The 14,358-nt window shown below is 36.2% G+C and overlaps 1 pseudogene; it reads left to right on the top strand.

The window, feature by feature from the left end:
- Positions 1 to 6: 6 nt before the first annotated feature.
- LOC113093261 (lipolysis-stimulated lipoprotein receptor-like) lies at positions 7 to 6,468 on the top strand (annotated as a pseudogene).
- Positions 6,469 to 14,358: the final 7,890 nt, after the last annotated feature.

Here is a 14,358-nt window from a genome sequence, read left to right on the forward strand (position 1 = left end):
CAGAGCTTATTGTGCTTGGTAAGTGTTCACCTTTTCACAAACAAACTCGCATTGATGGACACCCAAACATTTCAATGTGTGATTACTTTGTCACGTTTGATGGATCTGTGCATATGTGAGGAATTAGGGCTGTGTTTGATGATCTCTTGGAATTTTTTTTTTTTAAGTTTATTATTTGTTTGTGATATTATGATTAAGTTATTTAGTAACACTTTACTTAAAGCCTTTATGTACAGTTCACTTTAAAAGTAGTTATAATATTAATTATGCCTTGTAATTCATTGTATAATCTCATGAATAATTGTAGCCACAGTTAATACATTATAACATTAATGCATTACAACATGCATTTTAAATTGGGTTAAAATTATTTACAACAAGATATAATGTAATTAACGCACATTATGAATAATTATAATGCATTATAGCCTTTAATAACCCTTTATAATGCATTATACATAAGGTTTTAAGTAAATTATACTATTTTTTTTGTTTGTTTTTTTTTCTACCTGGAAGATCGCTGTTTGCTTGTGAAGGATTCAAGTCAATTTTCTTAATGTCATAGAAAGCAGTAATATATTAATAAATAATAGTGCTGTCAAATGATTAATCACATCCAAAATAAGTTTTTTTTTTGCATAATATATGTGTGTATTTATTTTATTAGGTATACATAAATACACACACATACAGCATATATTTAGAAAATATTTACATGTATATATTTATATAATTTATATAAGTACACACAGATCTGTATGTAAACAAAAACTTTAAATTTCGGTGAGATTAATTGCGTTTAATCATTTGACAGCACTAATAAATAAAATTAGTAATAATTATAGTAGCAGGAGATGTAGTCTATTAACTTAAAGGTAGTTTCTTCTTCTTGGGCCGATGCAGGAAGGCCTTTTTTAGTAATTATGGCTTTGTCTTTCTTTCACAGAGAGAAAGTCAAATACTACAGACCTGCTGCCTGGCATTGATTTACTGATCATGGAAGGTAGAATAAATGCTTCTCTCTAGTGTTCTGGTTGAGTTTGGAGCTATAATTGAATCCTTCACCAGCCACAGTCAGGTCTTATTCATTACAGCCTTTAACTAGAAAAACAACAACTATAGATCTTAAAGTTGAAGCCTTTTTTTTTTTTGTTGCTCCATTAACAAGGTTTTGATGGAATGGAAGAACAGTGTGTCAAACAATGTTGTGTCATTGTGTCCCATGTGTCCCTGAATGTTGTGTCGTTGTGTCCTTGCTGATAAAACATTGAAAATTAGATTTTATAACATAGTGTTCTTCTGTAGTTTATAATCTTGTTTTTATTTGTGTCAAATTATGTTGTGCACTCCGAATGACGTCAGTTACTAATTATTATGAGTCTTATTTGAATTCTTGATTCTTATTGGCAACATTCTGTGGTTAAAATATCTTTGCACAATGCTTGAGACGAGACTTTTCATATCCAGTTTCATATCTCTGTTATCACTCCACAACCTCTTTCTTTTCACATAATAAACCAACTTCAGCTCAAAACAATATTAAAGATCCATTAATTTATTTATTTGTAAGCAGTAAAAAAGTAGGGCAATTTACGGTTAGCCAAGTGGCTGTATATTATTGCCTCCTTAGATTTGCATAATACTGTAATTTGGTTGAGATTTTATGGATAATCTAACGGAGCAAATGATCTCAACTAGAGAGAAATGTATCTTATTTTGATGGTTTGTTTTCTTCATCAGATTGTGGAATAGTTTCTGAGATCTGCGTTTGCACATGAGTCATGTTGTGTCTGTGCATGTAGGATGTTGTTGTGGTGCATGCTGGAGTCAAGCCCTGGCAGAGTATCGCGAGGCACAACCGGTCCAGCTGGTTTTTCTTTATGTGTGTCATATACTTTTTTTTTTTTTTACATTTTTGCTTGCAGAACTGACAGACATGTGCATACATGAAGATGAATGACATTTTACCAAGCATTAGGAATGGGGGATGGTGTACAGTACCAAAATAAGTGATGAAACTGAGATAAAACCTCATGAAACAGCAATAAAGCCAATTTTGCATTTAGCCATGTTTTTATTTTAGTCTTTTCTGACAGAAGAATGGCCTCGTTCTCCTGTTTTAGTATCTGATGCAAGAGAGTTGTCTCTTTTCCCCAACTGTTAATTGTTTCTCGTCTCTTCTCTTTCTCCAGACTGGTTGTTAGTGGTGTTGGTGGTGCTGGGCTTCCTGCTGCTGATGCTCCTGTTGGGTATCTGCTGGTGTCAGTGTTGCCCTCACACCTGCTGCTGTTACGTCAGATGCCCCTGCTGCCCGGAGCGCTGCTGCTGTCCCCGCGCACGTGAGTCCACACTGCCTTCACTTCCAATTCTCCTTTAGACACAAATGGCCCGTTTGAGAGGAAGTAAATAACTCCAAACTGAATGAAAAGGCAGCAAAAACTGATGAAGTTGTCTGTGTTATCTTTTATATTCTAATATATTTAGTATTGATTTTTTGATTTAGCATTTTTTTTTTAATGTTTAGTAATTTTGTTTACAAATATTTGTAAAAAATCTGTTCTTATTATTTTGTTTACTTTTTATATTTTATCTTTGTTTCAGCTTTAGTTCAGATGGAGTTTTATTTCCAGTTAATAGTAAACTTTCATATTTTTGCTTAGTTTGTTTTACATCTGATATCTATCTTTTATTTCGGCTTTAACAGAAATGTTTAATAGTTTTAGTAACAGTTAACGATAATAACATGGTAAAATGAGTTCCAGAAAATTGTTGCACAATTCCTCATTGTGTTTTTATTAGGTCTTTCAGTTGATTAAAAATATATAATCTACAGTAATTAAGTACATGATATGGTGAATTAATCGAATTAGATTTAAATGTATGAATATTTGCAAAGGAAAGCCTTTTTTATGTTATTGTGTTGTTTTGAAATAATTATTTGTGCTAAATTAAATTCTTTGCAGTATATGAGGCTGGAAAAATGGTAAAGTCTGGCGTCCCCAGTCAGTACGCAGCCAGTATGTACGCCCCAAGCATGTACGGCCAGCCAGCTTATGGAGTTGGCGGACCTGCGCCGGGCATACCCATGCTCCCTATGCCAATGGGTGCTCCTGGTCCTCTGTCCAATGGATATGGCAGAGACTTTGATGGAGCCAGCTCAGGTAGACTTGTCCCCTCTTTGCCTTAAGAACAGCAGTTAAACAACATTGTTTTTACAGTAATAAATGTAACTGGTTGATCATTTGTTCGTCCCGCTTCAGTTGGTCAAGGATCTGAAGTGCCACTCCTGCAAGACCACGATGGTGGAGGAAGTAAGCAAGAGATCGTCACAACATCCCTACATTGATCCACCTGTAACATATTAAAGTGATTTTTTCCCTTTGAAACCTTCTGTTTGACATCTAATGTTGGCATGTTTTTCAGCCCGTAGTGGATACCGTGTTCAGGCCGACCAAGATGGAAACCCAACTCGAGTGCTTTACTACATGGAGCGAGAACTGGCCAACCTCGACCCCAGTCGCCCAATAAATGCTCCAGGCAAATACAGTCGTTGTGAGTTCTGGAGATGGCTACTATCTTTTATCCCTCTGAGGGTTGGGTTATAACAAAGTGGTTTTTAACCATGTGTTCCTGGACCAGAATCCTTCATGAAAACAATTTAAATCAATCAATTTTTGACAGGATTTGGGATTAACAAAAATGTCCTAGTTATGTGTGTGAGAGTCCACAGGCAATCTAAATCTAAACTCGATTGAAACTTTGCTGGGGGATGATTTGTAGATTTATTTTATCAAAACTTTTTACTCTTTCAGTCTTATTTCGTTTTTCCCATCTGTCCTCCAGTGGATGGTATGAGCGAGGTGAGCTCACTTCATGATGGTCCAGACTCTCGAAATCGCGGTCGGGCCAGACCACCTCAGCTTACCACAGTGTATGATGATGTGGATGAAAACATGAGCACCATCAGCAGCGTCTCTCAGCATGTCCGACGGGATGAGCCCAGGCGGGGAGTTGAGTCTCGAGGACGTGCACTCTCTGTGGAAAACTTGGACGATATCGGCCGCAATTACAGAGATTATCCGCCTGCACGCCGAGATGGTGGAGCTAGAGGCGGCACAAGAGAGTGAGTGACTGACTAATATTGATTCATGCTAAATGAATGCATTAAGTCCTTCTTTAACCCATGACTTTCCTCTGTCCAGTTCGGATGACGAGTGGAGCAGTAGTGGACGAGGAACGACCGTGCATTCGATGACCGGCGACGCCGTGATTACTCTCCTGACGCTCGTCCTCGGCGTGGAGACTCCTTCCGTGGGGTCGGTTTCCAGGGCCGGCGCAGCCGTAGTCGTGATGACCTGACGGATCTGGAGCGTGGCCGTGGTGGTCGGGATGCATATGATGACAGCTTCCTCAGGGAAGCCATGGAAAAGAAGAAGCTTGGTGAGCAGCAGAGAGGCCGCAGCCGTGAGCGGCTCGACAGTGAGAGTGACCGATCTGACCGCTACAGGGGGCAACACACCGGACCGCCTCCTCTGCCCCTCGCCCCCTTCCGGAAACCCCAATCGCCATGGAAACCATAGCAACTTCCCAGCTATTCCCCCTCCCTACACTACGGACAGTGACAGTGTGGCATCGTCCAAGAAGAGCAACTTAAAAAAGGTAAGAGAGAGCCAGATTCAAAAGTGAACGGTTTAAAACGGTTTCTCATAGTGATGTTAACTAAAACTAAACTTATTAGAAATCAATTAAGTATAAATATTAGACAAATTTTTTTTACTTTAAATAAAAATTAGGAAATGAAGTCTTGACAACCAATTCAAGTACTTAAGCTGAAGTATAAAAATGGCTAAACCTGAAATAAAGATGAATAAAAAAATAAAAAAAAATAAATAAAAAAAACAACACAGTTATTAAAACTTGAATCAAAGTTAACAAAAAAATAATAATTCAAACCACTTCTAATAAATATTATAATAGTATCAGCGTTATTTTAGTATTATTGAGATATTATTCTTATTTTTGATAGTTTTTATTAGTATTTTCAATCAGTTTATATAATTAATATTTTACATATTAACTTTAATTAGTTTTAATTATTTTTTCTTCTTCTCCGTTTTAGTTAACTTTAGTAACCCTGAATTGTATATAAACAACACACACACAGACACAAAAAACTGTTTTATTGTTACTGGATTGATTGATTAAATTATAGTGCACTTGAACCTTGTTTTTTCACGGTACCGTATGTAATGTTTCAGAAAAAGTACAAAATGTGAAGTAGCCTAATCTTTATCTAAAAATATATATGTAATTATATAAGTTGTGTATATTAATAAATATGAATAAGAAATATGATGCAGAATATTAAAATATTCATAAATAGTATGGAGCAGTGATACTATTAACAAACCAGTATCCAAAATGACACGAGATATTCACAACTGAAGGGCAAGAACCAACTACAACATTTTATTTAAATAGTCATTTCCCTGCAGTAAAAACAACTTTGTCATGTTAGGTTTTGAAAAATATTTCCATTTCAAATCTTTTGTTTTTTTCTTTGACTATTTCAAGTTAAGCCCAGCAGAAGAGGTAAAATGTGTTTATATTCAGTCATGTTATATTTTTATACTAATCCAAAGCTGCTGTGTTTTCTCCGTCTAGAATGGAGCTGTGAGCAGAGAGAGTCTGGTGGTGTGATGCTCAGGTGGAAACTGATGTGTGTGTGTATCTCAGTGATGCAGCTGTGTGCGTTTCCTCTGCCCTTTCATGTCACTTATGCGCATGTTTGTGTTTTGGCTTGAACACTGAGAGGTATTTTTGTTTATATTCAGATGTCTTGAATTTTGATGGGATATTTTAATGGTAAAAATTGTATATTCACAAATAGTTCACATTATTTCACCATAATGCAGGCTCGTTTATAAATATAAAATGGCAGATTTGAAACAACTGATGAACTTTTTATGGTTTGGTTCCTCCCATTAACATTATTAACAGCAAGTACTCAAAAAGTATGACTGCTGTCATACTTGGCATCAGCAGTTGTTTTTACTGACTGTCTGTTTTATCTTCTGTATGTTAATATACTTTAATAGGTGGTTATTTGTGACTTGGAAAAAACAGAACAGTAGAGCCTTTAAAGTTTTCAGGTATTGAGTTTTAATTTTTTAATGTAACATAAAGAAGTGATCTTTGTATGGACTGAAATTCTATCATTTTTCCTGTAGCCTGAGGCATCGTGCATTTTCTGCAACTGGGTGATTAAATAATGCTGTATTTTTATTTTTTATTCACATTTGAACTAGTATGAAACACCCCTAAGTGTGCTAATTTGTAATGTAGTTTTTTTTATATATATATACCTACAGTAATACTCTAATCTCAGATTTGGTCATACAGTAGTTTATAATTTTGCTATTTTTGTACAGTCACAATGTCAATTTTCAATAAAGCTTTTCTATGGTATTTAAGTTTGTTTTCTTGTTAGGGACCAATGTGACATACTTAAACTTTCTTTTCTTTTTCTTTTTTTACATTAGAATTTTTTAAGTGTGACCACTAGAGGGCACTTTACTATTCCTGTACAATAATGATAGAATGAGTTTTGCATTTGATTTTGTTTTAAATCGTTATCACTGAGGTATTTTATTTGTATGATTACAATATGAATATGCATTCAGTGTTATAAGTTGTTCCTGTTTAAGTTAATGTTCCTGTCTTTAGCATCCTGTTTCGATTTCATTAGGTGTACATTGCTGTCTTTACAAACCAGAAGCTTACATTTTCTTAACATGTATATAAAAGAGTTTTCTTATAGGTGTCAGCACATCTAGCTTGTTATCTTGTGCTGCCTGGTGGGTTTAACAAAAAAAAAACATATTTTCTAACCCAGATGGAGAAGAAAGACCAACAACTGCCTCCGTCTATGAGAAGTAGTTTCTGAAATCCAACGTTGGTGGCCTGCCAAGATCACAGCAGAGAGGTAGCCATCGAAGCTTTCATCCATCTGGTGTCTTAAAGCAGTCATTCCTTCAGATAGTCAGGAAGCTAGGTGAGAGCAACTTAAGAAATAGCAGCAGAAAAAGGCCAGCTGAACCCCACGGTTCAGACAGCTGTTTAAAAACGGATCTCTTTGCCCTTAAGTGGTCTTGTTAAAACAATAAATGGTTTTCTCTAACAATTACATTGCAGGGTTGAGTGTAGCGTTACATGAGAAACAGATTCAAACCAACATGGACTTAAGTTGTGAAGATATTTAGCCCAGAATAAATCATCAAATGATCGTTCTTCCAAGTTTCTCTCTAAAGCACAGTAACGTTTGTAGTGATTCAGTTTGCTGCAGTGGTGTTTTTCTGTTTGTAGAGTCGAGGCATTACTAATCAGGGTGCTAATGTGAAACCACAATAACAATCATGTGTCAGCGGCACTTGCCACCAGATAGAGCGGGCTGCCAGAGAGAGAGAGAGAGAGAGAGAGAGAGGCAGTGTGGGAGGGTTTGTGATTCAATAGGAAAAGAGACTGGCATTGCTCTTGATTTATCGGCATTCTGTCTGCTTGTTTACACTGAAGACCGTCTGATAAGGTAAGTCTGATCTTTTTAAGCCAGCAACCAAAAATGATATTATATTAAATAAATTCTATATATATTATATTATAAGGCCAAGAAGTGTAAGGATGTGACAATTTTGTACTACTATTTTATTTTTTATTAAATAATAATATATAATAAATAACGCTTAATATTTAGAAATTAAATTATTTTATTATTTTTAAACAATTTAAGTATTTTTATTCATTGTATTTATATATATAAACCCCTTCTTCATTACTTTATTTAACTATTAAATCTGTAGAATTTTTTTTTTTGTTTTGGTTTGTGTGTGTGTGTTTTTTTTTTCTTTTTCTTTTAAGACTGACATATTGTCAGTCAGAAGGAATATATTCTCAAAATAATTATGGAAACCAGTGAAATACAATGAAATCTAATGTTTTTGTTCATACAACTAGAGTCAATGCCTAAAATGATTCCTCTCTAAAGTAGGATTATAATGTTTGCCAGTTTTTTTTCTATTGGCTACCTGCCAGTGAATCAAACCCCACTGTGGATGAATGTCCAGTAGTTTTTGGAGATGTGAAGTGTGTTGTCATCTGGCATTTGCACTTGTCCAAGTGCACTGTATGATCCATAACACTCAATGCCAGCTGCCTCATTTACAATTTCTAGTGTGTTTGTGCACTTTAGTTCATTTTAGTTCAATACAATTCATTAGAAATTAGTATTTCATGCTTTATAAAAGTATTGGTTAATTTAACCCACACTATCAATGACATTGTACTGGATAGTAGTAGATTTAAACCAGTTGGTATTTACTTTAAACAAATACAGCATAAAGCACACACTTTTATCAAACATTCAGCAAACTGTTTGTAAGAGTTTTCCATATTGTTTGAAACTAAGTAAACTGAAATGATGGCACTTGTTTATAATGGATGTGCTAGGAAACCTGTGTGAACTTCAAACCTCCACTGAAAATGGGACTTTTTGACTCAGAAAAGTACAGTCAATTCTGTCATTTATTTGTATATTTATCATCATCTTTAATTGTGGCTTAAGCGGACAAATATTTTCTAACGTCACTAGGCTTATTTGAAAAAAAAAAAAAATGTTGTAAAATGCATCTGATTCTATTGATTATAGGCCAGTCTTGGTTGTCAGTTCACTGTTATAAATCTAATATAAAGTTGTTTAAACAAGCTTGGAAGCAAAGGAGATTATGATAATCTAGTAATTACTCAATGGAATATATAGTCAATATTTCCTGCTGTGATTTTTCTTTGGTGATTTGAGTAGAAGTATTCTATTGAAACAGGCATTAGTCTGATGGTATAACAGTGTCTTTATCTGCTATCCTCGTATTTGTCGGCCCATTGTTTTAGGTCTCTAATTCTGACCCTCTTTCAGACAGGAGTCATTAATTACTGTCAGAGTCACCCTGTTCCATGACTCCTCGTGTCCCGTTCTCCTCTACCTTTTCGTTGTGTAACAGACCATCTAGACTGTCTGTCTCCCCAAAGACAATAGGAGGACAATGGATCCTTTTCTTCTCCAATGCTGAGCGCCCTCACGCCATATCTACAGCAGGGCAAGAGCTCAGGTCTCCAGGCACGCTGACCTCATAGCTCGAACCAGAGGCCTGCTGTGGGTTGTGTGTGTGTGTGTGTGTGTGTGTGTGGTATAGTGACTGGTATAGTGTAGTGTGATCAGAGATGCAGCATTAATGGGGAAAAGCCTGACTCATGTGGGTGTAAAAGGCTCTGTTTGGGAGGTTGGGGCAGTGTGATGGATTTTGTGCGATTTTTTTCAACAGAGAATTCCAGTTGTGTAATCATTTTATTTTATTTATTTAGATAATTGAGCATTATAACCAAAGGCTGGCATATATATATATATATATATATATATATATATATACACTAAAAAAAAAAAACTACATTACGTAAACAATTTTATTTTGGATGCGATTAATCATGATTAATCATTTTACAGCACCTCATGTGTTTTAACAATCTGAGCCTCCTGTACATTAGTGCTTTATTATGACTGTAACATCCATGAGAGAATGGCAGTGGAATGGGAAGCGTGAATGGGTGATTGTTGTGATTTTTATGCGCATCGACTTCCCTGTGTTGTGTGGTGTCAGGCTCCAGCCTGGTCGTTCTGTTCTCTCCCCGGGACGGCCTAAACAATAGCCACTATGTGCAGAAGCACAAGGGGCAGGAGTGTGTGTGTGGTGTTTGTGGAGGCTCTACAGCATTCACGTCTATACTGATTGACTTATTTCTCTGGTGCAGCGTGTTGTTACTGGAGTAACTGGAACAGTGTGTTTTCATCCAGACAGTTGGACACAATGCTTTTTACTAAATTACTTTAAGCTTGACAACTCAATAGGGTTAACTGTATTTTAGTTTGTGCTTAGTGGCCCCTCAGTTGTGTTTGAGTTTCTGTTAAGTTAGATGTAACTTCAATTACATGTTATTGGTGATGTGCAGTGGTTAGTGTTCTAGCATTGTAGTCACTTCTAAAAAAAACTTTCAAAAAGTTTGTGGAAGCCTGATTCAGTTTTCTATTTCTTTTGAAACGCCTCTATGCACTGGTGCTTTTAAGATCTCAGCCAATATGTTGAATAGAAGAACTTAAAATGTGATCTCAAGAACATTCAAAGAACTATCTTTAAAGGTTCTACAAAGGTTCTCTGAAGTCTGAAGGCCCCAGTTTTTTAGCTGCAATGCAATAGAACAACTATTTTGGGTTCCGCCTAAAGAACATTTCAGTAAATAGTTGTTAAGAAGACCCTTTTTTTTTTAGTGTGAATAAAACTTTAATAATCTGAAGAAACTTATTCCACTATAAAGAAGCCTTTGTGCAATGGAAGCATTTCATGGCTCTTAAAGCTTCCTCACTGAACATAAATGTCAATGAAGAATCTAAACTATGATGAAGATATTTGTTATTCTATAACATAAGGCCTATCGGTAACTCTTGAAAAGATATAGTGTATCTTAAAGATGTTAGTGAAAACCATAGAGAACCATTTCTTGGTTCCCAAAGAACCTTTTTTTTTTTTCTTAGAGGGAAGAACATTGAAAAAATCTAAAGAACTTTTTTCACTAAATAGAACCTTTTGTGGAATGGAGAGGGTTCATGGATGTTGAAGGGTTTTCTTCATGAAATCCATTGGATGCCAACAAAGAACTTTATTTTTATAGCTCTCTAATTACGATGTGTTTCAAAGAACCTTTTCTGTCACAGGAACACTCTCCAAGCAGCGCTCGAATGATAATGCTTGCATTCCACTCATGGCATCCATTGTAAATGATGCATACTAGGAGTGTGGGGGCATCTTCATTCTCAGTTGCAATTGACCTATTGCTATGAACGCTGCCCACACCTCCATGTGCTCTTGCGCCAGAGGAACAGTACAGTGCATTGTGAGGTTGATCAGAGTGGGTGTCTGTTTATGAATGGCCTGAGTGGATTGAACAATGCTCCCCGCCCTGAGCCGCAGACATTTTTTATAAAGAACGGAGGAGTTGAAAGGAGGAGAGAAACGAGCCCACCACCACCTCCTCCTCCTCCTCCTCCTCCTCCTCCCACCGTCCAGCCCGCCCAGCCTGGAGCTTGGTACAGAAGGTAGCAAGAGAGGCCTCCATCCCATCTGTATGCGTGCATGTCATCGTGAGTGTTTGTCATGCTGCGCTTTTTCTCTGCTGATTAATGCTTGATTTGAGACGAGAAGGTCTGGAACCTTTTGACTGGTGAGTCTTATTGCATTTTAGATAATTTTAGGTGATTTTTTTATCATTATAAATTATATTAAATGTTACTGCATGGGGTTTTGGGGTATTTCAAATGTGTTTTGCTGCATAGATAAGTTTATGAGAGTATAACGAAACTAGAGGAGTATATCGAAGTTGATTGTGGCTGTTGTTCATGCTGTCGCTGTCAGTAAAAAAAAACTGTATGTACTGAGAATAATTTAAAGATTGTCACGACGTGAACATAAAAATTTGCTCAGGTACAGAAGGGGAGGGAATGATGGTTCAGTCATGCCTGGTGATGTGCCATGCTGTGCCAACATTTTCCTGCCAAACACCTCAATCACTCACTTGAACGACGTAGTAGGGCTTCATCACATCCCACTTTAGGTTAACAGCAGAGTGGGGTGATGTTGGATCTGTTCTGGATTACTCATAATGCTGATGGCAAAGATGCCCCAAATGATGAAATAATGATCATGTCAATCTCATGATGCTCCCATTCCCTGTTAATACAAAGAATGTTGGATTGTTTCTTGCTCCATAACCAAGGAAAAACATTAGTAATCTATTTTATAGAATCATAAATGCTCTCTGTCTTCTAGATGCTTCTGGGTTGAAATACAATATATTTCTAGACTTTGTTTTGTAAATTGAAGCGTTACAATGCTGCATGACATGCATGTAGAATCAAGAACTGAGGAGTAACTTCAGTGGATTTCAGCCTAGCCTGCTAAACTGGACCCGGGCCTCTGTCTTCACAGTCTGAATCGTGGACAGGAAGCAGCTATAGTGAAGGTAGACTACTGAGACTGCCATCTGCCCTATGGCTGTGGAATATTTATCTAGATAGCACAATTGTTACAGTATGATCATATGTACAAGACTATATCTTCTGTCACATCCAGTTTTATTTACTTTATTTTCTAGTAAATTTTTATTATATTTTAATTTTTTACTTATTCATGTAATACATTTATTTAAATTTTATTTTAATTGTAGTTATACAGTATATAATCTTAAGTATATAGAAATTAGGATCATTTACTATATGAAACTATAACTATATATACTGTGTGTATGTGTGCATGCACAAATTGTTGGAAGATATCCAGTTGTTAATATACTGTATAAAATTACATTCATAACACACACAGACACACATATATGTTTGTACGTGTTTGTGTGAGCATGTGTGTATTTATATGTATCTATACAGTCTGTGTGTATAGGATATTGTTGGCAAGCAGTGGACATTTTGACAATTAGCATCCCCCGTCCTGGCAGCGTTCATGTGGGTCCTGGCTGTGGGTGGGCTGCTTCATGAAATGTTACACATATCTACATCAGATCATTTTGATTCTGAGTGACATTAACGATCTGACTCATCGATGGATTGCTTCTCACTTTAGCCATTTCTGCATTATTGCCTTGCTAATCTATGAGCTGCGTGAGCTCTGTTCTGAGGTTTGATGACATGTGGACTTTATTAATTATCCCAGAGTTGTTTACTCCATACTCAAATGATCTCCTGGTGATGAAGCTGATAGTTTCATTTTAGTATGTTGTGTGTTTTGACTCACAGGCATTTGTAATCCCTCCCACCGAAATTATGCAAGTTACTGAGAATATGCCCTGCTAAGTGCACATTCATAAACGCTCTCAGCCATACTCGCTTATACAGCAAACAGTGTGGGAGGGCCAGCAGTCGTGTTTTTACCACCATCTGCTCCTCTGGTAAATTTAGAGGGTGCCCAGGCTTATGGACGCAGGATGCGTCGCAGGCTGACAGCAAAGCATGCTGTGAAGAGACCTGTCTCTAAAGAGATCTATAGTGCAAGGTACACGTTTATACAGAGCCGGTTAAGACTTGAGGTGCATTCAGTCATTTTCCTTCATTTAAGTTCCTTCATTTTTGTGCAATGCTATCCGTTACAATGAGGTGTCAGTTTTTTAAGTACTTACTTTACTTTTATGTATTATGCAGACTTCTCTATTTTCTCAACTGAGGAAAAAAAAAAAGATTATTAGGTTCATTAACAAGAAACCTAATACAAAGAAAAACTATACACATTAAAAAGACAGTTATACCAATACTTCCTCATCGAGGACTGATATCTCTCTTCAGTAAAGCTAGGAATGACAACAACATTATAATATTATTATGTGAATCATCCAGCCAACAAATACATTCAGACATCAAATTTCTCATTAAAGCAGGGAATGATTGTACTCTTGCCTTACAGAATAAATTGCACTTCTCCATCTTGTTTCTTTCCACCAGCATCCTCATACAGTCATTGCATGCAGGCTTACCCACAAAGGAGCAGTATAAAAAGAAGTACAATATGCTCTAAAAAGTTTTTCTTTACCTGATCTAAACACACATAACATTTTCTGACCAACATATTTGCTTGAGCATATAATTTGACATTACCTATACATATCATCATCATCATTACTCATTTCATTATTAATGATATGACTTAATATTTTGCTTTAGTACATAGATTTAAAACTTGCCCTGATAAATTCAAATCTGAATGTATTGCACATCATATCTAGTCCCATAATCAGACATATATTAAACAACTGTTGAAAACCAACACTTCTTGGGGAAAAAAACAAGAAGATCATCAGCATACATTTAGTGATTGATTGTGGTATTACCAAGCAGTCCTACAGTCACTTAATTCTTCTGACAATTCATTCATATAGACATTAAAAAGAGCTGGTGAAAGTAAACCTCCTTGCCGCACTCCCATTACTTACTCTAAATGAATTGAGACACAATACCCCACTTTATCTGCACACTTTGATTAGTGCAATATGTCAAAGTTCTTAATATGCTATTAGGTACGCCCCTTTTTGTCTTAGTTACTGAACAACTTTTGATGATTAACTTTATTGAAAACTTTAGAAGCATCAATAAAGCCGATTATAACAGTGGAATTTTGGTATTTTATGGAGCATATATACACAAATCAGTACTATGGTGAGAATTAAAACCAAATCTTGATACTACTGTCTGTGGTATCA

Source organism: Carassius auratus, unplaced genomic scaffold (assembly GCF_003368295.1).
Source record: "Carassius auratus strain Wakin unplaced genomic scaffold, ASM336829v1 scaf_tig00214931, whole genome shotgun sequence".
Lineage (NCBI taxonomy): Eukaryota > Metazoa > Chordata > Actinopteri > Cypriniformes > Cyprinidae > Carassius > Carassius auratus.